The sequence below is a fragment of the Lepidochelys olivacea genome (assembly GCF_965140295.1).
Source record: "Lepidochelys olivacea isolate rLepOli2 genome assembly, chromosome: 5".
Lineage (NCBI taxonomy): Eukaryota > Metazoa > Chordata > Testudines > Cheloniidae > Lepidochelys > Lepidochelys olivacea.
The window spans coordinates 121113748-121139793 of NC_140415.1; the positions used below are offsets into that span (position 1 = coordinate 121113748).

At 48.9% G+C, this 26046-nt stretch overlaps 1 long non-coding RNA gene across 1 annotated transcript; it reads left to right on the forward strand.

Annotated features, from left to right (window-relative positions):
* Positions 1 to 294: 294 nt before the first annotated feature.
* LOC311521233 lies at positions 295 to 23883 on the forward strand. Its single transcript, XR_014711830.1, has 6 exons — positions 295 to 504; positions 1066 to 1134; positions 11600 to 11704; positions 18040 to 18099; positions 19708 to 19773; positions 23795 to 23883. It is a non-coding gene; the product is annotated as an uncharacterized lncRNA (long non-coding RNA).
* The last annotated feature ends 2163 nt before the right edge of the window (positions 23884 to 26046 follow it).

Genomic DNA, 26046 nt, shown 5'->3' on the forward strand with positions numbered 1-26046 from the left:
ACAAGACTTGTTCTCTCTCTCTCTCTTCTCTTCCCCCCACCCCATGTTAGTCCAATGTTTTCTTTTTATCTTGTTACTTACCAAATATTTGTGCTACACACACAAGGAGAGAGAGATATGAGCATTCACCAGAGGCCAATGAAAGCAGGTACCACCGGTACGGCGTACTGGCAAGAGCTGGTACACAGCCGACCATATCAGCAGGGGACAGCTTCCCCAGGCCAGCGATTTAAAGGGCCCAGGGCTCCGCTGCGGTAGCAGTGGCCGGAGCCCCAGGCCCTTTAAATTGCCGTCCGAGCCCTGGGGCTCCCAGCCGCTACTGCAGCTACAGCTACCATGGGGCTCCCGCGGTGATTTAAAGGGTCCGAGGCTCCCAGCCACCACTACCGCAGCCGGAGCCCCAGGCCCTTTAAATCTCACTTTAAAGGCCCCGCCTCTTCTGGTTGAGGCCCCGCCCCCTTACGGTTGAGGCCCAGTCCCCATGCTCAGGACTCTGGCGTACCGGTAAGTCCTTTAAGTTACTTTCACCCCTGGCATTCACTATTGGAACAAGAAGATTTGGGAGACTGTGGTCATAAAAAATCTCACCTGTGCTGAAAGTAAGAGATCACAGAGTTTCCATTCACTGGGCTAAATCCTGCTGTCAGATTTTACTCTGTTTTTACGCACTTCTTCCTTAGCCACACTGCCTTCTCTTCAGTGGCAGTTTGCCTGCATAAGTGCTGCAAGATTTGACTCCCAAGGTTCTCATAAAAACACAAAGACAAAAATACTTTTTGTGAAAAATGCAGTTAACGTGAACTTGCTCCTGGGTACGTTTTCTGAGATGCTGCAAAACAGTGTGTGAAAGGATTCAGCTGCCTTTAAGCCTTCTGATAATCACAGATCTTGAATCTCTCTTACTGGTGCTCATGTGGAATGATACAATTGAATAAAACATTCTGTGACACAATATTTCCACAGAATATAAAGCCAAGGGAAATGTTCTGCATATGCTATTTGTTATATATTGTTTCTTAATCTCGCATGCACACACATATAAAATCCCCCTCTGTGTTTATGCAGGGCATGATTCTGGTCTCACTTACACAGCTGTAAAGGAGGAGTAGCTGCACTGAAGTCAAAGAAGTTACCGTAAGTAAAGTTGTTCTGAGACCAAAATCCATCCCCCAATCTTTTGCCAGTATAATCCAGCATTGACTTTATTGGAGACCCAGACAGGACCAGGGAGCTGCCTGTGTCGAGTAGCTTGCAGGATTGGAGCTCCAAGGCTCCAATTCTGATCTCTGACCAATTTTATACCAGTGTGATTGCCTTGAGATCAGTAGGCTTACTCTAGCTTCACTCCAGCACATGTGAGATCAGAATCAAACCCTATAAGAAAGACATGTTCTCCACTCCAAAGGGCTTCTGGTGTAGACAAGACAAAGATGTGGGTCAACTGGAAGGCAGAGTGAGGAGAATAAGGAAAGAACATAGGGTTCCTGGCAGACGAATGCTTTAAAGAGAATCTGAAGGAAACAGAGGGATGGACCTTGGGGCAGTGAGAGGCTGTTTCCCATCACAACGATCAGCATGGCAGAAGGCAAACAGCGCTCCCTGATGAAGCAAGTAATATAAGATCCCTGCTCCTCCCCCTGGGGAAATGAAATAAGTTAATAAAAATTGTTCCTAGCTCAGATGACTCATTTCACTATGTCACAAAGCCTCCCTAGCATCATGGCCAGAGCTGCACAATCTTGTGTGGGGCAGGGAAGAGAGAAGATGCTAGCAGGAACCTGAAGCTTGTTTTCCACAGTGGTTCCCAGGCACTTCCATGCATTATGCTGCAGACTATACAAAATCAGGCAAGTAGCTAAGGGCTTAAAGAGGAAGGCAAAGTGCTGTAGGAAGCTAAAGCCAGGAGCGCTTCTTTTTAAAACCCTTTGGGCCAGATCCTCCGCTGATATGAATCAGTGTTGCTCCATTTGCTTTTATGAAAGCTACCCATTTCCACCAGCTGTTGGCCTGGCCATTTCTTTTTCCCCTGAATAGCACGACCTTGGGTGGGTTAAGTTCAGTTCCTAGTGGACAAGTGTCCACCTCACACAAACCACCACTTGGTGGGTAATCTCAGGAGAGGAGAAGAGTAGAAATAACCCTTCAGTCCTGGTAGGAAGGACTCTACCTCTGGGTCAAGGCACATAGCTGACGTAGCATAAAGGATAAGTACTGCCTGTTCTCTGAATGCACGATTATTCTATTCTATTCTATTCTATTCTATTCTGTTCTATATAGGTTCTTATACCATGCTCTGTAGTAACTGAGTGCCTCCCAGACAGGTATCAAGCATTGTGACTAACAGCTCTCACGTGTGGTCTGTTCTCATCCTCTCCCCAGGGAGAGAATTGTGTGTGCAGTAGAGTGTTTTGCTTTTGTGGGGTTTTTTGGTTTTCTGATTAATATACATGTTACTATGTGTTCATGTTAGAGAGGGCAAGGCGAAGAAGTGCTCCATGCACTTGGAGCGGAAGGTGGTGAGGTTTGTGATGGCTTACAGTTCCCGGGGGAGTTCGTTCCACAGTCTCGGACCAGAAAGCTCAACCTCCTGTATGGATTAACTTTACTCTTATTATTGGGAGCTCCATTGTGCCAGAGGAACAGAGTTGACGACTACGGTCTTCACCCTGGCGCTTTAGTCAATCTTTTAGAGACACTGGGCCCCAGCCATTGAGTACCTTGAAGATAAGGACCGAGAACTTCAACTTGATTCTATCTTCTATGGGGAGCCCGTGTAGCGAGCAGAGGACAGCTGTGACGTACTCATGGTAGTCAGTGTTGCTGAGGAGAAGCACTGTAGTTCTGAACTTGTCGGAATTTCGTAAGCTACTGAAAGCTTCGTGCCCGGGTGTTTTGCTTTGCTATAGTCCTGCTGAAAGGTGACAAAGCCATGAATAACTGAGGTCAGCTCATCATGTGTCGTGATGTTACAGAGTCGCCTAGCCAAACGGGGACAGTAGAAGGCATTACTAGTGGATGCTGCTATGTTAGAGCTTAGCATCAGTGTGGAATATAGCAGGGCCCCTAAACTCCCACTGAATTGATCCATTTTCAGTGTATGCCTTCAACCAGAGGAGACTGAATTGCCGCTGAGGACTTTTCAAAATGCTTTCCCCTGCCCACCAGTGTCACATCTGTCTTGCTCAGGTTCAGCTCAACCCACTGTTCTTTATGCATGGGCTGATCTACTCCAAGCACTGGGCCATCTTGGTGGTACTGGTATGACCATATGTGGTGAAGAATAAGTAGAGCCGTATGTCCTCCGCATATTGCTGGCACTTGAGTCTATGTCATCTGACCAGTTCATCTAGGGCAGGGGTGGGCAAACTTTTTGGCCCGAGGGCCACATCGGGGAATAGAAATTGTACGGCAGGCCATGAATGCTCATAGAATTGGGGTTGGGGTGCAGGAGGGGGTGAAGACTCTGGGGTGGGGCTGGGGATGAGGAGTTTGGGTTTAGGAGGGTGCTCTGGGCTGGGAGCAAGGGATTTGGAGGGTGGGAGGGGGATCAGGGCTGGGGCAGGGGTGTGGGAAGGGGTGCAGGTTCCTGTTGGGGGTGCGGGCTCTGGGGTGGGGCTGGGGATGAGAGGTTTTGGGGTGCAGGAGAGTGCTCTGGGCTGGGATCGAGGGGTTTGGAGGGCGGGAGGGGGATCAGGGCTGGGGCAGGGAGTTGGGGCATGGGGAGAGGCTCGGGGAGCAGGCTCTGAGCGGCGCTTACCTCAAGCGGCTCCCGGAAGCAGTGGCATGTCCCTTCTCTGGCTCCTTTGCTGAGGCACAGCCAGGCAGTTCTACATTCTGCCCCGTCTGCAGGCACCACCCCTGCAGCTCCCACTGGAGCACTTAAGGGGGCCATTGGAGCGCATAGGAGCCGGAGCGGGGCCATGCCGCAGCTTCCGGGAGCCGCATGGTGCAGCCCCAGACCCTGCGCCCTGGCTGGAGCAGGGCAAGCCCGAGACCCCACTCCCCAGCAAGAGCTCGCTGGCCAGCTTAAAACGGCTCACGGGGCAGATCCAGCTCACAGTCTGTAGTTTGCCCACCCCAATCTAGGGGCTGTGTGTAAATGTTGAATAGGAGTAGAGAAAATTGATCCTTGTAGGACTCCACAAGTGAGGGGTTTAGTGGTGGTCTCAAGGTCAAAATTCTCCAGGGCTTTCATTAGAGCTAAAAAAACCCATAACCCAAATAAAGAAATATCCCTATTAGGTTGACCAGACAGCAAGTGTAAAAAATCGGGGTGGGGGGTAATAGGTGCCTATATAAGAAAAAGCCCCCAAAAGCGGGACTGTCCCTATAAAATTGGGACAGCTGGTCACCCTAATCACTCCTCAGCCATGGCTTTCAGCAGGTAAAACCTTTCTTCTCAGGGCAACAGGACAGTTTGATTTTCTGGTCACACTGTCGGGTGATTGTACTGCAAATCTCTGGACTGGTGGGAGAGCATTGCTGGAATTATGGGAAGATACCACTCACAAAACCCATTTCTTTTCCGATCCCGTCTCAGTTTGATCTCGACACCAATGATGTCCCCTAATCAATTTGTGTTTGAATTGCTAGGCGGTTGTTTCATCTCTGTTTGTAGTAAATTGGGTACATGAAACATATTCTGCTTTGTTGCACGGATGTAAATCCAGAGTAACTCCAATAGGGTTATACTGGTGTAAATCCAGAGTAAATGAGAGCATAATTTGGCCCTATGTCTTTGTCAAACATCATGTACCTTTACACAGCTCCTAATAACAGATCATATCTGCAGCTAGTCTGATAGGTTGCTTATTCCACATCTGACCTGTATGGCTGCAGCTGGTTCATGGAGAGAATAGAAGACCTCATGAAAAAGAGAAGGACTAATCAAACAAATATAACACAAGCCACCATGCATGTTTATATGGCGTCTTTCGAACAAAGCATTGTATAATCCTGCTCCCACTTCGTCCATGGGAGTTTTTTAGCCAGTTTCAGTGGGAGCTGGAGCGAGCCCTTAAATAAGAAGCAGGTTTCAGAGTAGCAGCCGTGTTAGTCTGTATCCACAAAAAGAACAGGAGGACTTGTGGCACCTTAGAGACTAACACATTTATTAGAGCATAAGCTTTTGTGGGCTACAGCAGTGTCTTAATGACTCGATCCAACTCCCATTTTAGTCACTGGAAAGACTCCCATTCATTTTAATGGTAGCTGGATCAGGCCATTAATTGCCTGTAGGGTCCTTTATAAGGTTACAGAGGATTAACCAATGGCTTGCAAGTTTATTAGTACATTCCAAAGAGGCAAAATGGAAAGAAACAGCTTAACACCATGTGTTTTTTCTAAACAAAAACTAAATGGACTTCCAATAGAGGTCACGATTTCTTTCAGCCCCAGCAGAATTACAGATTCTTCTTCACAATGTGTTGCTCATGTCGACTCCAATTCGGTGTGTACGCACCGCATACACAACTGTCGGAAAGTTTTCTCCCTAGCAGCGCCGGTCGGGGCAGCTGTGGAGTTCCCTGGAGTGGCGCCTTCATGGCGCTGAGTATATGACCCTGCCGACCCAGGCACATCCTCAGTCCCTTCTGACCGCCAGTGACGGTCGTTGGAACTGTGGCGTCTTGCTCAGCAAGTTCTACCACATTTCCCGAGCTTCGTTTGTTTGCGTTCTCTTTACTTATTAGTTAGTTCTTAGTTGGTAGTTGGTAGTTAGCAGTCGGGCTGGGGGGTTTACCCTCCATCCCGACCGCTTTTTCTTGGGAGGGCTTTCATGCCCAAGTCCCAAGGGTTCAAGTCCTGTAGCAAGCCCATGCCAACAGTCGACCCCCACGACACGTGTCTGAAGTGTCTGGGGGAGGCTCACCAAGTCGATCAGTGCAGGAATTGTAAGCGGTTTCGCCCCAGAACCAAAAAGGAGCGAGACTTTCGCCTCAGGCAGTTCCTTAGACCTCAGCCTCTGCCGGCGTGGCAAGACCCGGCCCCGAGTTCATCGGTGCGTAGTGCCCCGGTGACAGTGGTGGAAGCGGCACTGCAGAAGGACTCTGGCAGAGACCCGCGGTACTGACGCTCCCCGGTGCTGAAAACAGCGGGATCAACCTGGCACCGCTCCCACTCTCTGGCACAGAAGCGGCACCAGAAGCAAGGGAGAAGTAGCTCTCTGTCCCAGAGGTCCACCGCTCTGGAGCCGGCCAATTGGGCGCGTCTTTGAGAGGAGCACCATGCGCCCAAGTCTGCGGAGATGGCACTGTTGACTTCGTCCCCCGCAAAGGGAACCGTCGTGTCATTGGACTCCCCAGACCAGGTAATCGAGGAGGTGGAACTGCCATCCACCCCGGACACCTTTGAGGCCGCGAGGGACCTCATCACCATGACAGCGCTGAGGGCACCCACCCTTCACGCCAAGCCTCCGGTACCGCATCGTGTGGCACCATCTCAAGGCAAACTGGCGATGCTCTGTCCCTCGGCACTGCTGATAGAATCGCGGCACCACTCAGCATCCCGGCACCACTTGGAGTTCCGGCACCACTCGCAATCATGGCACCGCTCAAGGTCACACCAGGGCTCCTGCTCGTGACGCCAATCCGCCCGTCAATCCCCGTCGCTCAGCAGGTCCCGCTCCCAGCACCGGTCCCGGCGCCTCTCAGCCACCCCATGCAGCTCCACATGGCAGTACCGCTCCAAGTCATGGCACCGCTCTCCAGCCTCATGGCACCGCTCTCCGGCGTCACAATAGCTCCACTCGGCACCGCCCTGGCCATCGCGGTCCTGATCAAGACCAGGGAGGAGTTTGGAGCCATAGTGGAGGAGGGCAAAGTGGTGGCACGGACCTCTTAACAGGCCTCACTGGATGCTGTGGACGTGGCAGTGCGCACCTTGTCCTCTGGTATCTCCATGAGGCATAGCTCATGGCTGCAGGCCTCAGGCCTTCCGCCTGAGGTTCAACAGACAATGCAGGACCCGCCTTTTGATGGAGCAGGCCTGTTCACGGAGCAGACTGACTCTCAGCTACATAGCCTAAAAGACTCAAGGGCTACTATGAAATCCTTGGGTATGCACTCCCCGGCAACCCAACGCAAACATTTCAAACCCCAACAACAGCAGCAGCGCTCCTATCCTCGGCCAAGGCAGGACTTCTACAGGAGAAGTGGCAGGAACACCAGAAGGAAGCCTTCCAACGCCCACTTCTAGACAGGGCCAGGACCCAACTAAACCATCTTCAGGTTCCAAGCAGGCCTTTTGATGGGGGGGAACCCAAGGATGGTGCACCAGCCTTGATTCCGGATCCTTCCCCGTCTTTTTTTAATCATCTGTCCCACTTCTACCGTGCTTGGTCCCAAATAATTTCAGACCGCTGGGTCTTCTGCAAGGTGGAAGTGGGATATTCTCTCTAGTTCTGCTCCTACCCTCCCCATCCCTCTTTAGCGACCCCTCTCACAAGCAACTCCTTATCCAGGAGGTGCAGGTGCTCCTCACCATGGGAGCGGTGGAGGAGGTTCCTAAGGAGTTAAGGGGCAAGAGATTCTATTCCCAGTACTTCCTAATCCCCAAGGCCAAGGGGGGTCTCAGACCCATCCCTGACCTGCATGGGCTCAACAAATTCATGGTAAAGTTGACATTCTGCATGGTCTCCCCAGGCACTATTATCCCCTCCCTGGATCCAGGAGACTGGTACACCGCCCTCAACATGAAGGATGCGTACTTCCATATAGCGATTTGTCCTGTACACCGGCGCTTCCTATGCTTCGTGGTCACCCACAAGCATTACCAATTCACTGTCCTACCATTCAGCCTCCCAATAGCCCCCAAGTGCATGTTGGTAGTGGGTGCTTTCCTCCATCGACAGCAGGTGCAAGTATACCCCTATCTCGACAACTGGCTGCTCAGGGGCCGCACCAGCAGGCAGGTGCAGTCCCAAAGCCGTTTGGTCAGGTGAACGTTCGGGTCTCCTCCTCAACTTGGGGAAGTCAACCTTGGAACCAACCCGAAGAATAGAATTCATTGGGGCAGTGTTAAACTCAGTTCAGGCACGAGCTCTTCTGCCAGAGACCCGATTCCAAGCCATCGTGGACATAATTCAAAGCCTCCACAATTCCCAACCACAACAGAAAGGGCGTGCCTGAATCTCCTTGGCCACATGGCTACTTGCACACACTTGACCCAGCATGCGAGGGTGCAGCTCAGATCTTTGCAGGCATGGCTCGCCTCAGCCTACCGCCCGGGACACAACAGATTGAATTCAGTAGTCATGGTGCCGGGGCAGGTCCTCTCTTCCCTCTGGTGGCTCAACCCTCAAGTGGTGTGCAGAGGTGTCCCCTTCCACAACCCTCAACCTTCCTTGTCCCTGGTTACTGACGCATTGGCTCTGGGATGGCGTGCGCATCTAGGGGACCTCCAGACACAGGGCCTGTGGTTGCAAGATGAGATATCCTTACATATCAACATCAAGGAGTTGAGGGCAGTGTGCCTAGCCTGCCAGGCCTGACTACAAGCCCAGTGCATAGCAGTTCTAATGGACAACGCCACCGCCATGTTTTACAACAACAAGCAGGGTGGAGCCCATTCCTCTCCCCTATGTGGGAGTTCTGCAGAGCCCACTCCATTCACCTGGAAGCATCCTTTCTACCAGGAGTTCAGAACATGCTGGCAGACCACCTCAGCAGGTCCTTCCACACACAAGAGTGCTCCATCCGGCCGGATGTCATACATCTCATTTTCCAAAGGTGTGGGTTTCCCCAGGTCGACCTATTTGCCACCTGATGCAACAGGAAGTGCCCAGTGATCTGCTCCTTCCAGGGTCACAGGCCCAGTCGCTCACGGACGCATTCCTGCTACCCTGGAGAGGTCGCCTGCTCTACGCCTTTCCCCCATTCTCTCTCGTGCACAAGGTCCTGCTCAAGGTCCACTGGGAGTGGGCAAAGGCAAAGTAGGCAAATTCTGATAGCTCCAGTGTGGCCTCGACAGCACTGGTACACCACCCTACTGGAGCTGTCGGTGGATGGACCGGTCACGTTACCTCTCCTCCCCAACTTACTCACTCAGGACCATGGTTGCCTGCATCACCCCAACCTGTGGTTCCTCCACCTCACGGCTTGGAAGCTTCATGGCTGAACCCCATGGAACGTCTGTGCTCAGAACAAGTAAAGTAAAGGAAGTCCTCCGCGGCAGCAGGAAGCCCTCCACTAGAGCCACATATCTGGCAAAGTGGAAGAGATTTTTGTGCTGGTGTGACCAGCATCATACACACACCCCCTCAGGCACCAGTACCCCTCATTTTGGAGTACCTCCTACACCTGAAACTGCAAAGCCTGGCAGCATCCTCCATAAGGGTTCACCTTGTTTCTATCTCAGCCTTCCACCCAGGAGCATCTGGTAGATCCGTCTTTGCCAACCCTATGGTTTGGTTGCTTCCTCAAAGGTCTGGACTGCATACATCCCCAGATCCAGCAGCCTGTCCCTGTGTGGGACCTTAACCTCGTCCTCTCCAGGCTCATGGAGCCCCATTTGAACCACTGGCAACTTGCTCCCTCCTGTATCTGTCTTGGAAGGTAGATTTCCTGATCGCCATTACGTCTGCGGGAGGGTGTCTGAGCTAAAGGCCCTGACCTCTGATCCACCTTACACGGTTTTCCACAAGAATAAGGTGCAACTCAGGCCACACCCAGCCTTTCTCCCCAAGGTGGTGTCGCACTTCCACACCAGCCAGGACATTTTCCTGCCTGTCTTTTACCCTAAGCCTCATGCCAGTAACTGGGAGCAGAGGCTGCACTCCCTCGATGTTTGGCGAGCACTAGCTTTCCACATCGAGCACTCTAAGCCGTTCAGAAAATTGAACCAGTTGTTCATAGCGGTGGGCTCATCTCATCCCAGTCTCATCTCAAAGAATATCCTCCTGGATCACGTCATGCATCCACACGTGCTATGAGCTGGCCAAAGTACCGGTCTCAGCTCTTATGGCACACTCCACGAGGGCCTGGGTCTTGTCAGCAGCATTCCTGGCCCAAGTCCTGATCCAAGAAATCTGCAGGGCAGCAACTTGGTCCTCGGTGCATACCTTCACCTCGTACTACACCATCGTCTAGCACGCCAGAGACGACACGGCTTTCTGCAGACTAGTACTGCAATCAGCGTTTCCTTAACTCCCACCCCTCCACCTAGGTAAGGCTTGGGAGTCGCCTAACTGGAATCGATACGAGCGATCACTCGAAGAAGAAAAAACGGTTACTCACCTCTCATAACTGTTGTTCTTCAAGATGCGTTGCTCATACCCATTCCAAACCTGCCCTCCTTCCCCTCTGTCAGAGTAACCAGCAAGAAGGAACTGAGGGGGCATCAGGTCAGCAGGGTCATATACTGAGTGCCATGAAGGCACCATTCCAGGGGGCTCCACAGCCAACCCCAACGGGTGCTGCTACGGGAAAAACTTTCCGACGACCATGCATGCGGCGCACACACACCTAATTGGAATGGACATGAACAACTCATCTTGAAGAACAACAGTTACAAGAGATGAGTAACTGTTTTTTATTGAGATAGTCCCCCCAAAACCAACTTGACTTGCATATTACTGTTCAGTACCATTTTGTTTGTCCATTTGTAGTTTGCATGGCAAAATAACACCGACTTTAACAGGCATATGACCCACCCCTTTAATAAATGATCTTTTTGTGACCACTGGTAATTGGGATGCAGATTGAGGCATGGGACAAGGCTCTTCTAGGTTCTCATCCAATTTCTGCTGCTGCTGTGTTGCATGACCTTCATCATAGCACTTAAACATTCTGTCCAAATTTCCGGGGAATAAAAATGCTTGATTCATCTTACTGTATGAATGTGGTGGGACTGAATCAGTTAATGTTCCTACTATGGTTCGGAAATGCAAAATGTAATGCATTGTTAATATATTGATTTTGAGTCAATTTCTCTGCCGATGTAAACTGTGCTGGAATCTTTGGAATTGCACCAGTTTGCCCTAGCAGAGAATATGGTTCTTTCCTTGGTTGAGGTTATGGAAAGCTAAAATGCCTTTATTGCCATGTGTACAGGGAAGAGCTTTGAATAAGTTAGATAGATTTTTCCAGACATGTGGCAATGAAAGCTTGGCAATACCCCAGACCATCATGTCTTTTTATTTTCATGCTGTATGTGCCTTATTTCATTCATATTTTTCCTCTTTTGCAGTCCCCCTCTGCTTTTTCCTCTTTGGAGTGTACTAGTTACTATGGGAACAGTGATGTCATTGCTATGAGTGGGGCTTTCTAACATCCAATTCTTATAATGGTTTGCAATCTATATTAGCATAGCTTGTATCATTGCACCATGGTCTGTGAAAACAAAGGCGTTTCTATGATTATCACGACCATATTATGTAGTGTGTTGTTGTGACGCTTCCCGTATTTATATATTTATTCAATTTAATTTAACACAAATTAAAGTTAATCAGGGCTGAAGTGTAGTTCTCTCGTGAAACAGTAGAAGATTCCAGTAGAGCAAATATTTGTTTGTCATGCATTTGCCAACAATATTCAGGCTGTTAAAATGTTAGCCACTGCCTATGCATGAACTCTTCCTTTTCACGCAAATGTGTTCATTTCAGAGTGAATTTGATGACTTTTTGAAGGCCGCAGGCTCCAAACTCGTTGTTGTTGACTTTTCAGCAAAATGGTGCGGACCTTGCAAAACGATCAGTCCTGTCATTCATGTAAGTACAGTGTTGCCATCCCATGCCACTCCCAGAATGGGGTGCTGGAATTGACATTGCATGGGGGAAAACCCACAAGGTCAGAGTCTGATCTTTGTTACAATAATGTAAATCCAGAACAATTCTATTGAGGTTAATGAAGTTACTCAAGATTTACACCTGTGTAGCTGAAACTCTAGTTCATAGAGTGTCCCTTTTACTTTTCTTTGCAGAAATGGCCAGGTGTTGAATTAGAAAGGAAGGCATTAGCCACCCCATTGCATCCTGGATATACGATCTACATCCAGGGGAGGGGACACCTATATTATCCTTTGGACATAAAACACATGCTCCGAGTCTTCAAGTAATTTTTATAAGGAGAAAAGGCACAACCACCTTGCTTTCTGGAAGTAAAAAGATTGGCTCTCCTTCAAACTATGTCCTGTCAAACTTGGGCAGTGGGGCTAGACCTGCTGCTATCCTCACTCCTCACTGTCTTCCCGGGTCCTCTCCATTTCTGAATTTGAACCAGCATTCCCTGTCTCCCACCGGAATTCATGGGGAATTCTCTTCCAGGGAACACTTAGGGATAGATTGTGCCTAGTTCTGCATAGGCGACACATGGGGAAAGCGTGCAAAATGAACCTGACTTTCCTTGTGCCCCTGCATGGGGACAAAGTGCAGTCTCTGGCCTTGTGTTCCCACGGTGCAAGCAAGGACTGGGGAATTGAATGCCTACAGCAGTGCTAGAAATCCCGTAAGGGATCGTGGGACAAAGGTAGAACCTCCCACCTGCTGTCCTGACCAGCGCAGCTGGGATGGCGTGAGACGGTAAAAGAGTGTAGCAGCAGCCACCACTGCTGTGTGCCCCCCCCCCCGAGGAGAGGTACTACGCCTCCTGCAGACACAATGCCTTCAGGAGCTGGGCACCTTTGCACACACCCTTCTGCACGTTGTAGCTTATAGCCCTTAATATGAGAGAGAGGCGCAGACCTGGAAGGCAGGAAGTTGTGGGCCTGATGCAGGGTGGAATTGTATGGTCCGTGCTATGCAGGAGGTCAGACTAGATAATCATCCTGGTGCCTTCTGGCCTTAAAAATCTATGAACTCCTGAGTTCCACATCCAGTTGAGACATGGACCCCTTTCTCTGGCAAACAGGGATAATCATACTTGCCTATCTCTCTGGGGTGCTGGGAGGATTAATTAACCAGAGCTTACCAAGAACTCAGAAAATGAAATCCTAGATAGTAATATTATTCTAGTGACATTTACATTTCAGTGCTATATAATTGTTCTGATCCTATGCCCTGATTCTGCAAAAGGATCCGCAGAGGCAGACCCCTGTGCTTGTGCAGAGTCCCACTGAAGTTAACAGACTGGTTCAGGCGTCCTCTCACACAGATTTGATTGCAAGAACTTGGCCCTCACTTGTATCAATCTCTTGGTTTTAGCTGTGTAGTACTCTTATCACTTAGAGCAACTGGAAAGTGCATTAAGGACTCCAGGAACCCAAGGGCTCATAATAACCTACAGTGAAAATGTCTAATACTGGAAATCAGTAACAGTTAGATGGAGAATGTTTCAATCCATTAGAGACAACAGGCTTTTAGCAAAGCTCTTAAACTGACACCCTGCATGGAAACATCTTAATGAATCAAAATCAGGCCCCATTGGTGGTTTTGCTGCAAGATGTGCTAATGTTTAAAAAACAATGATGTAAACAATTATGGGACTGAGAAGCATAAACTTTTCCAAAAGACAACCCTTCACTCTTTTGCACCTTGCCAGCCTGTGAGATGAAAATGAACAGAGGAATGCTCACTCTCAGGTCAACGGTTCAAATTTCAGCCAAGGGGTCAGTCACTGATATTTATTCCCATCTGCTGGTGCCCTGTGTGAAAGAGCCGAGAGTCTCAGTCCAGTTCTCAATGAGTAGGCGTGCACCTTGCAAGACCCTCCCAGATGAGCATGCAGCTGTGATATTAGTTGGGGCTCAGCAGACAGACAAAGGAGCCTCCAACTATGCTGCATTGCTGCTGTGTGTCAGGAATATCGCAACTGGGAAGCACAAAAACATCACTGTGCCAGTGCATGAAAGGGGTCTTGAGCATCTGCTTTTCCTGCACTCGGACCAACTTTTCCTTGCCAGCCTTCACAAAGACCATCACTGCACGTGCACCGTTGCTGTCTCTCAGAAGATAGGCGACGTACTGATTCAGCACGAAGACAGAACTACACAGGGAATGGACGATGGATATGTCTACACAGCAGTTGGGAGGTGTGAGTCCAAGCTCATGTAGACTTACACATTCCCTCTCTAGTCAAGCTCGTGTACTGGCGGTGGCTAGTGGGAGGGGCTAGCTGCCCCAAGTCTGAGCCTGGCGGAGACCCTATGCAAGTACTCAGGTAGCTAGCCCAAGCTGCTGCTCATGCCACCATGGCCACACTGCTGTGTTTAGGGGCTAGCTCGACGAAAGCTAACGTATGCATGTCTGCAGGAGTTGGGAATCTCACCACTCGGCTGCTGTGTGGACATGCCCGAAGACTGATGGCATGGGATTAAGGAAAAACTTATCCTGAACAAACTTGGGACAGTGAGATCTATCAAATTGTTGAATAGTTTCCAGCAAGGGCAATTATAAAAGCCCCATCACTTTGGTCTTTTAATACTAGTCTCCAGAAAACACTGGGAAATGTACTAGAGTGAACAACTCTTCCTTTACTTTGTTTTCTCCAATGATAGCATCTAAATGATCACCATAGCGCGCTGCAGGCCATTTCTGCAGGATTCTGCAATACCTCCCTGTAAAGGAGTCCTACATTGCCAGGGAAATGGACAGGAGGATCTAATAAGGCTTCTCCCTCCTCTCTGATTCTGTGCTCTGCCCTAGAAGTGGTCACTCAGGGCCATTGGCAAGTCAGAGTATAGAAGCTTTCACTGCCACTGCCCATGCTGTACTTGTTCTGTAGATAAAAGGGGGTGATGAGAGTCTTTCCACTACTATCCCACTGTGCACTAGTTACTGCATAGGTGGCCAGTCTGGTCTATTTCGGGTACTCCACTGCACAGAGGTCAGGAACAAAACATATCTTTTTCAGGCTAAGCATCCATGCCAGGACTGCTGCTGAGAGACTTGCTGTTGGGGACTGTGACAGGGTTAGGACCCACCACCGCTGGCGCCTCCCCCTGGTTGCTCCGGGAATTAGCTCTATCCAGTCATGGAGCACCTTTTTCACGTGGTGCCTTGCCCTTTGTCTGCTCTGCTGCTTCGGGGACCCTCATTGCTCCCCGCTCGGCAGCGTCCTCTTCAGGACACTGCCCTCTGGCAGTGCCCACTGCTCCGGTCTCACCCCCTTCTGGGGGTTTGGTGTTACCAGCAGTCCACAATCTGCACCTATTGTAGTAGCCGCCTGCAGCCTCTAAGTCTAGCCCCTTATTGCAGGGAACAGCCACAGCCTGGATCAGGCCACTCTCCTCTTCAGCCAGGTGTAGCACAAGGGGAAGGGGGGACCCAGGCCCACCCGCTACTCTGGGTCCCGACCCAGGGACCCTCTAGCGGCAGCCTCTCTAACCTCCTTCTCTCCCCTTGCCCTGCTATTGTCCTTGGGCCACTTCCCCTTCTGCCCTATGCCCCTGCCTCGCCTAGGCCAGCAGCCTGGGGTTTTCCTTGGTCGGAGCTCCCCAGGGCTTTCTGGCCTTCCCCAGCACTTCTCTGTCCAAGGTGCTATCTTTCAGCCCAGGAGCCAGCCCTCCTCCCTTGACCACCAGGGAGAGAGTGCCCACTCCATTCCTGGGCAGCCTTTATATATGGCTGAGTCTGGCTCTGATTGGCTGTCTCTAACTCAGCCTCTGATTGGCTCCCTAGCAGGCCTTCTCTGATTGGCCATTCACCTGCACCACCTCCTTGGCCTGCTGAAGCCCCATCTAGGATAGGAGTGGGGCAACCACCCCACTAAAGGGACTATCAGCAATTGTCTAGTATAGCCAGGACTGAGGTCTGCCCAGGGAAGGCCAGGATATTTGTTTTAGATTCCACTTTTTCAGTATGCACAAGCCTGAGGACAGGATTTTACTCTTCAGTGAATACTGAAGAAAATGGATTCACCCGTGCGGCTAGCACAGGGATGAAAACAATGTTCTTTGGGGATTTCAATGGGGAATTCTTTGGAGAATGCTTTATCTCATGTCATCCCCTTGGAATTAAAATGCTGATGGATTCTGGTTTGACAATGGGTCTATTCTGATCCTTATTCTCACTACGAATAGTCACATTGGCTTCATGGGGCCTGCTTGTGATGGGAGGGGCTACTCAACGTGACTTGGTGTATCAGAGTCTGGCCCAAAATGAGTTGCAAACAGGTGGGAGCAGATTCACCCATGTGTTCTGGCTGCTTTGCACCACTTCAGCGATGCAAAGAAGTATAAATCTGGTTTACACAGCTCACTAGCCCTTTATTAACTAGGATCCCTGACACCTGATCTCCCCTTCCCATGCAGGGTCAGGGATTTCCAGCTTCCCTAGAGCTGACTAGGGTAGCTGCAGAATGTATTTTGAAACAATGGGGATTTTCTTGCCATCTTTCACCTTCACACAGGGCAATGCTGTTGCTCCTGATTTTCCATAAAAGGGAAAGCAAGAGACACCTTCACAGCATTACAAACAACTGAGTGAGCAAGTGATATAGGCTTATGTTAAAATCAGTGTCAGGACTTGTTCCGATGACTCAGTGTCTTTCAAGTGAAAAACATAAGGACACTGCTTTGAAAGCTGCTGTCTGTGACCTGTCAGGCAGGATCACTGCCCGTGGAAGGAGGGTTAAAGAAGGATGAATCTGGTGGTGCCTGTTAGGAAGACAGCAGGCAAATGTCACATGATGGAGAATTAAGAACACACACACACCCTACAACTGTTGTTCTAATTGGCTCCCTGCGGATAGGTGCTGTGTTGCAGCCATGCTCATTTGTTGCTCAGCAACTGTTTTAATCAGGCAGAGTCTAATGAGAGGCTTGACCCACAAGCTATTAGCATAGAATGAGTAGCTACTAACATGAGAGAGCCCCTGCAGGGACTCTGTTTCCCTGGAACCTTCTAGTATTTCCTGGGAAATGGAGGGCCTGATGCAGCATTGCCTTACTCCAGCTTTTTGCTGGTGTCGTGCTGTTGTTGACAATGGAGCAAAGCTAGAGCCTATCACTCCTGTCAGAGGTCTAAAAAGACAGAAGAGGAGGGCGAGTCCATTGATTAGATGGTGCTCAGGAGATGTAAAACACCATATGAATGCTAAGAGGCAAACACTGTTCTTCATCCCACTGTGCCTGGACTTCATGCCTCTGTTCTGGTTCCTCTGCACAGAGGAGAGGCAGGATCCCAGAAGTCTACGTAGTGGATTGCTCCACAGAAGATCCCTGTGTTCCCAGTGCAGGGGTTGGGTTTAGGGTGAGAGGGGGCTGAGCCAGGGAAGGGGTGCGGATGTGACCAATGGCTGTGTGACTTCATGGCCATACTGGACAGTCCGACAGATGGAAGTGGGGGAGTGGGGCACAGCGGAAGCAACTTCAACCCTAATAACGCACTAGTGGCTGAGGAGTGGCTCCAGAGTCTGGAGAAAAATCCACAGCACATGGTGCTGACTGTGTGCTGCTGGGCCAGGACTTGCCCCAGTCCTGTCTCTGTTAATCTCAGGACTGTGTACATCTCGTGTACAGATGGACTCTTACTGTGAGCCAGGCAGTGGCTTCGGAACACCAGCATGCATGGGGGTGTTTGGATCTGGACCCTTGTATAAAATTAGTGGCCAAATGTGACATTTAGATCTGGGAGCAAATCCCTAAAGGCCCGGGGTTTGGTTCTGGCTCCCCTCGAATCTCTTCCAATATTTTCCCAGAATTTCTGGGTAAACGGTAGGCTGCTGACTTGAATCTAGTGCTTGTGAGAGAAGCCAGCCCTGGACCCCTGAACTTCCCTACCCCATAACAAGTACAGCACCAGCAGCAGCTAAGGAAGCTTCCCAATGCTGCCCTGCCAATTTGCTTCAGCAATGACCTGGAGGCATCACATCTGGAGGGATCTAGCGGTGCAAGCAGAGTTCAGTTCCCAGCCCAAAGCAGAAAATAAAACCAATTAGGGGCACCCAGTGGGTAATCTCAGCAGAATGCTCATTCCATCAGAACACACCATATCTGGAGAGAATCCGACAGGCCTTCTCTGGCTATTTCTAGATCTGTGGCTTAATACGAAACTCCAGCTATTTTTAATAATGTAGCTTTTGTACTGGAGATGTAATGCTGACATATTGTTATGCTTATTAATGTTACTTCCGCAAACAAGTGTATTTATTCCATTTATTCCTAAAGGACCTGGCTGTTCGGTATGACAATGTGATGTTCTGTAGTGTGGATATCGATCGGGCAGAGGTAAGCTATTGACACCATGTTAGTTGAAATCATGCTATTGAAATCATGTTAATGTATAATAATAATTAATAAATACCTGGCTTTTATCATCAGAAGCTCTCAAAACACTTCACTGTCTTTAATGTTAGACCTTGATCTGTGCATTTAATAAGTAGCCCCTACGTGAGTAGTACTCACCTAAGAAGTAAGTCTCACTGACTGCAAGAGATTGCAAGATCTTACCTTCCATGTCCCTTTTTTCAAGAAATCAGATAATATCAAAACACAATCCATTTCCACAGAGGACATTAGTAGCTAGTGATTTAATATAGATTAGAAATGAGCCAAAACCGTGTGAAATGGCTGCCTACTCCCCAAATGTTGATCATTCATATAAAATGGAACCAGATTCAAATCACCTTTGGTTTTGATCTTTGCCAAATCAAAAACCTGATTGATCCTGTTTTGAAAAGCCAACCCCAAACACAGCTTTGTCAAACATTGCAGTACAAATAGGTCCTGGTTTTGGAAGGACATACCAGGCATTGACTTCAATGCAATTACTTCTGGTTTACATGGGTGTCATTTAGATCAGATTCAGGGCCAAATCCCTGATACAGATACTGTGAGTCACCCATACGGATTTAGATAGTAAAGAGATAACAAGCTGCCTGCTTTTTGAATTTTCACCAATCTTTGTCCTGGGATTTTTAATTCTCAGTTGTGCTTAAATTTAGAGCAACCCCTGTCACTTGCGCTGGATCGTGCAGTGTCATAGCCTCAGCAGCTGTTGTTCAGCATAGTTCTGCTGAACTTAATGGCACTTTGCCAGTTTACACCAGCTACAAATCTGGCGCTGTACAGCCAATAGGGTGACCATATAGCAAGTGTGAAAAATCAGGACGGGGAGTGGGTGAGGGGGGGAATTGGTGCCTATATAAGACAAAGCCTCAAATATCAGGACTGTCCCTATAAAATCGGGACCTCTGGTCACCCTAGCAGCCAAAGCAAACAAAGTCCATATCATTTTACTACAAGTAGCGTAGGATCTCCAGCTAATAGCAGAGATACCAAGTAGCCATAAAGGATTAGCTGGACATTCCATTGCCTCTTTTTAAGGAGCTGACATTTTCTTTGCCATGCCATAGCAATCTCTACCTTTGTCTACAGCTGTGCAATATGGACATTTTCACATCAGCATATCAAAGAGCTAGAAAAATCTCAACAGCACCTTCAAGCTATTGTGCAATATATCAAGGGGCAAGGTAAAACTGTGAATAATGAAGTTCTTATAGAGGTTGTACAAGCAGCACAGGAGTGCAAAAGCTCTCGCTGACTCAATTCAGTGCGAATGACGAGCAGTGACGACACCTTGCTGAATGCTTTGTAAGGCATTCTCGTGAGTAATAATTCTGTGTACTCTGTGTTATGATTTTATCTTGCCATATAATAGCTCGATGGTACTGTGCAAACAGCTTTTCTGGTTTCTATCTTACAGGTAAATTTCCTGTATTTCTCATGGCTCATTCTTTATAATTATTATAGCTATTTGCCTGAAAGCAGGCCCCTGGATCTTAATGAATGGTTCTAGCTCTAGTATGACAGGTGATTTTTTTCTGACTTTTCTAGGACGTGGCTAATTCTTGTAAAATTATAGCCATGCCGACATTCCAGATGTACAAGAAAACGGAAAAGGTATTGTATAGCTAGTGACATAAAATGGTAATTGTGGGTCTTTGTTTTATTAGTATGGCAGCAAAGGCTAATAACTTGCTGTATCCCTCCCTAATGACAACTAGGCCTGGTTCAGAAGGATTTCTCCGAAACTCCTGCCCACATTGCTGTGACGAGGTGGGAATGTTCTTAATGTTGTCTCTGAATACTGTGTGGGTGCCTCGGTTTCCCCTATGCATTTCTTAAGTATCTAGGTGGTGAGATAAGGGTGTGTGATTGTTGCAGAGCCCTAGAGGGCAGGTGTGATGCTGTCTGCACAGAGAATGGCCGACACCCTGTCTCCTGGCAACTGATGGCTTGGGGCCCTCCTCTGCAAGGTGCCAACTGAAGATGTTGGAGAACAAAGAGATCAGGTGGCCTTCTGGCCCGGGAAAGTTACAAAAGGCCAGAGGAGGGGCTGGAGAGAGTGCCAGTTTGGAGCTGGCTGGGGAAACAGAGGGAGGCCCAGAATCTGGGTCTGGGCTCCCTAGCCCCCAAGATAGACCTGACTAAGGGGTCCTGTTTTCTGTACTTACAAGCTCTGTTTTAGACTGTGTTCCTGTCGTCTAATAAACCTTCTGTTTCACTGGCTGGCTGAGAGTCATGGTGAATCGCAGGAAGTGGGGGGTGCAAGGTCCTGACTCCGCCACACTCCATGACAATTGCACTGTGTAAAAAGGCTTCTATTTTTAAATATTTCAGGCTTTTGTGTGAAACAAGTGCCTAAGAAAATAAGACCTTTTGCAAAAGAAAAAACTCAGCTGTGGGATTTGAGCCACAAAGTTTAAGTCTTGATTTCCCAAAAATCTGGGGACGTTGAGTTCCAGAGTATTGATACAACCCATTAAAGAGTTTGGATCTAGAACCAAACATCTTCAGATTTCAGAACCAGGTGGGGTTTTTATTCTGGGTCCATCTCTAGATCAGACCAGTGGGTCATTGTCACAGGGTGACTGGTCCCTGTGAATGAAGCAGGTCCTGTTCCTCTGTACCAGAATAGGTGCTCCCAATTTGGCCACTTAAAAGAACAGGGCAGCAGCTGAGGTCTATAAAGGATCAAGGAGAGACCCAATAGGAGGGAGTCAGAGTTGTCGGATTCAGTCAGGGGTAGGCAAAAGCTGACAGATACCAGGAGCACTGGAGGAGGTCCCAGAGGAAGCCAAAGGTACTTCCTGCAGGAAGGCTGAATGCAAAGAGAGCATCCCCAGTCCAGGGCTGGAGAGCTCAGAAGGCGAGGGACCCAGAGGAACCAGAAGAGGGCCCGGGGGAAGTGAGGATGCACCTCAAACAAGAATGCTCCCCAGCAGAGAGACTGTAGGGGGTTCTTGCTGGGAAGAGCGGGATTTAAATCCGCTGTGGTGGCTGTCCTGGGACAAGGACAGGAGAGGATGGACAGAGACTCCAGGTGTGGATCAGAGGTGCCACTGTGTGCTGTGTGGGGCATCGAACGATGAAATGCCTTAAGTTTTAATGACTACTTGCACTGGGCTGAGAAATAGACCATGCCTGGGATGGGAACTTGCTTGGGACCATTTGCATAATCGAACTGGTATATTATAAAGCAATCAGGGTATTATTCTGTCACTTTGAGCCTAAAGTGAAGTGACTGGGGACTCTGAAAGGCTAATCTGAGACGGTGCACACGTCATGTCAGTGCCTGCCGCGGGAGGGCGCTCCAAGTGGGACTGCCCTAGGACAGTCATCAAGTACTGTGGTCTGCCACTGCAGTCCTGGCCTTCAGCATCCCCATTTTGCTGGTCATGGGTCTCTCTCCAATGCAGAAGGCACTGTGAAGAATTGTGTTGAATTGTGTGATGGTCTTATAGCCTCGAAAAACGTGCACAGGTCGAGGAGCTACAAGGAGAGCACAAAACTACGCGGATTTTGAGACAGGCAAAGAAGCCAGGTCTATGGCAATGAGAGGCTGTAGCGTGGGTTAAATCACTGCACTACGCAGCCCAGTGGAAAGTTCACAAGCTGCCTTTCAATCCTGTTTGCTTAGGGCAGCCAAAACACTAGCGTTGGCATTGATAAAATAAGATAGGCTAGAAGTATTGAAAATAATGAAGAGTAGAGTGAAGGCTACTAGAGTGCTTCTCTTGCTCCAGTCATAAAATACAGGGTCAAGGGATCAATCAATGAAATAAAGTGCCAAACCTACCCTTTGCAATTGCACTCCAAATTTTGTGTGGACAGATGCTCAGTTACGTGTGCACACTGCATTTTTGCATACAGGGTTGATCCAAAGGCCACTGAAGTCACTCGAAAGACTCCCATTGACTTCAGTGGGCTTTGGCTCATGAGACAGATGGGCAGTAGCTAGATATGCAATTATCCATTTTGTGAGACCAGTTGCAATTTGCACATGCAAATCTTAGGTGCAAGGATGAACATGGAAAAACTTGGTTGCAAAAAACTATGGGCATACTTTTGAGGCAGCTTTAGACAATTGGGCTAAAAAGGCAACACATTTGAAGTGTATAAAAGGGAATTCTTTTTTCATCCTTTTAACCTGTCGAACACACTGCTGCCACAGGATATTAGTGACGCAAATAGCATAGTGATATGCTCACGTGAATAAGCCACAATGATATCCTGACAATGCATAAACTGCTTACCAGAGAAATTGTATCTGTATCCATGGTAAATTACTGCACAATTAGCTAGATGAAATATGTGTGTGTGGGGAAGGAGGTGTTTACTTTCTTCTGAAACATCCAGTTCTATGATGACCATAAGAAACAGGATCCCCAACAAGATGGACCATTTTGTCCTTTCATCCTTCTGCATCATGCTCTGTCCTTGTATGGCAATTCCGACTGATCTGCTCCAAATGTCATAGTGCTATTCCGAGATGCTAGTGGTTGGATGTGGTGATTTGGGTGTGATCACAGGCACGAGGACAGTCTGTAGGTGACTTGCAGGGAATGCACGGTACAGTTTGGGGATTCCAGTACCCTTAGAGCTAAGTTTCTCACAGAAGATTACCCCAACGAGCTCTACCTCAGGGTCCCACCGAATACCAGGTGATATAACATACACATTATTTGCCTTTGGGGCTACAATGTACTATACTGTAGTACAAGTAATGCACAAAATAGTTCACATCCATTCACGTGTTCAGCCAAGGTTTGGTCTATTTCTAATATCCCCATCACAATGGTTTGTCCTATTAGTAGTCTATGTAACATCCTTTTGGGTTGTGGACCCCTCTGTTAGAAGACTGAATACTATTAAAAAAGAACCAAAATGACTTGCTTTACAGGTGGCATTAAATACAGTCCACTTTTTAATCCACAGATCTCCTCCTACCCCCTTATTTCCCTTTCCCTTTAACTTTGTAAAAAGAACTAGTAAGTTGACTTGCTTAGTCAGCAAAACCTTATGTGATGGACTGTCACAGCTAGGTTGAAAATGGTCTGAGAGCTCATATAAGTGTTCTTGTGAAAGGTAAAGCATCAGACTCACTGAATACTTATAAAATAACTTCATTTATTTACAGATGACTGAAAAAATATATCAATGATATATATCCTGATATATGTGATATATATATATGATATATGTCCTGATCAATGGACAGGCCTCCTAGAAGTGAAGACAAGGTAGTTTTGCTTTTAGGGGCCTGATTCAGCAAAACATTTAAGGATGTGCTTATTTTCCCTCAAAGTCAATGGGACTTAAGCATGTGTTTAAAGTTAAGCACATGTTTAAATGCTTTGCTGAATCAGGGCGTAAGAGAAGGAGTCCCAAATATCTGTCTCTGTGTTAGAACAATCCTTGCATATGAATCTCCCCATGTGTAAGGTTATGCAGGTGTGTAAGTGTTTGCAGAATCAGAGCTTTAGTATGCAATTCTTATGAAATTTTATTCTTTATCCCAAACATTTTTTTAAAAAGGAACTTTCTAAATTGCAACTTACTGCTTTATCAAATCAGAAGTTTGTGCAAAAATAAACCTTCTTTTTTTGTTGTTTTGTTTTGTCTGTTTATTTGTAACTAGATTTGGGAAATTACTGGTACTGACACAGGGAAGTTGGAAGCAAAGATTGAAGAACTAATGTAGTTCCTGCAGAAAACAAAAACAGAAGTTCCAGTAAAATCCACCTTTTGCAGTCTCGCATGTGTCTATTTTCCTTCAACACAGTTTTTCAGAAATGATGCATCAAAATGTATAAAGATTCTCACCTGTACAGGAAGGAGAATCGTGTGGTTAAGGCACAGGAATGGGACTCAGGAGATCTGGGTTCATTCTTGGCTCTGCCTACAGTTGCCTAGGGTTGCCCAGTGTCCTGCTGACCAGGCCGTTAAAAGTCCGGTTGGCGCTGTGGTGGCAGGCTCTCTACCCAACTCCAAGTGGCTCCCAGAAGTGGCCAGCATGTCCCTCCGGCTCCTAGATGTAAGGGTGGTGAGGGAGCTCCATGTGCTAGCCCGAGTGCTGACTCCACAGCTCCCATTGGCCAGGAGCCTGCGGCCAATGAGAGCTGTGGGACAGCGCCTGAGGGCAGGAGCAGCGCGTAGCACGGAGCCCCCTGGCCACATCTCCACCTAGGAGCCAGAGGGACATGCTGGCCACTTCCGGGAGCCACCAGAGGTAAGCGCCACCTGGCACCTGCACCCCTCACCCCCTCTCACACCCCAACCTCCTGCCCCAGCCCTGAGCCCCCTCCTGCACCCAAACTCCCTCCTGGAGCCCACACTCCACATCCACTCCTGCACCCCATCCTCATCCCTGAGCTCCCTCCAGAAGCCTGCACCCCCTCCCATGCCCCAACCTCTTGGCCCCAGACCTGAGCCCCCTCCTGCACCCCAAACCCTTCATCCCCGGCCCCAGCCCAGAGCCCACACCCCCAGCTGGAGCCCTCACCACCACCCCCCGCACCCTGAGCTCCCTCTCACACTCAAATTCCCACCCAGAGCCTGCATCCTCAACCCCCTGCCCCAGCCCTGAGCCCCCTTGGCCCTAGCTCAGAGCTCCCACCTGAACCCTAACCCCCAGCCTGGAGTCCCCTCCCGCATCCTGGACCCTTCATTTCTAGCCCCACCCTGGAGCCCACATGCCCAGCCCAGAGCCCATACCCCCTCCCACATCACAACCCCTACCGCAGCGCGGAGTCCCCTCCCACACTCTGAACCAGAGCCCTCACCGCCTCCTGCCCCAGCCCAGTGAAAATGAGTGAGCAACGAAGGGAGGGGAAGAGTGAACGATGCAGCATGGAGTGAGTGGGGGGCAGGGCCTTGGAGAAGGGGCAAGTCGGGGTGGGGCCTTGGGGCAGGGGGTGAGGCAAGGGTGTTTGGTTTTCTGCAATCAGAAAGTTGGCAACCCTAGCTCTGCCACAGACTTTCTGCGTAAAATCCTGGCTCCCACTGACTTCAGTGGGGTGAGAATCCACCCTTTATGTAACCTGGGGCATGTCACTTAGAGCCAGATTTTCTAAAGAGCTGGGGGGGCTAATTCGCAAGTGCTCAGCGTTCCAAATTGGGGCCAGTTTTGCAAAAAAGCACATTGGCTGCTGGCCACTCGTTAACAATCTGGCATAAATGGTGCCTAAGTGGAAGTTGAGTTCTTTAGAAAACCTGGTCTTCAATTCAATCAGTTGGAAGAGGATGTCCCAGGAAGGAAACAGCAGCTCCCAATGTGATACCTAAGCAATACCTGCTGGGCTGAGCTCTTTGGAAAAGCAGCCATTTATTCCGGTGCCGAAATGGGAGTTTAAAAACCTGGCCCCATCGATGGGTATTGAGCACTTCTGTAAAAATCTGGCCCTTAATCCCCCAGTTTCCTCATCTGTACAAGGGGGTTAATAACACTTCAGTGCCTCCCGGGGGTACTGTGCGGGGCCCAGATTTTACAATGAGAAGCACAAGACAGAAGCCTATACATAAAGTTTATGAATCAGCATGTTTTCTAGATAAGCAGCATTAGCAAGTCCCAAACAGACCTCCCCTCCCTGTGCCGCTGTAAGACTGCTCGTATAGCCGTTCTATGTTGATGGGAGAGAGCTCTCCCCTTGACATAGGTAAACCACCTCCAACCAGCGGCAGTAGCTGTTTCAGTGGGAGAGGGGGAGAGGGTGTTGAAAAGTGGTGTGAAACGTGGTCGGAAGCCCATGGAATGATGGGATAGAGAAAACTGCATCATAGGACGGTGAACCCACCCCCCTGAGGCACTCCGATCCCTTCCCCTGTATATCCCATGGCAGATGGTGGTGAGTTGCACAGTGGGATAGCTACCTACAGTGCACTGCTCTCTCT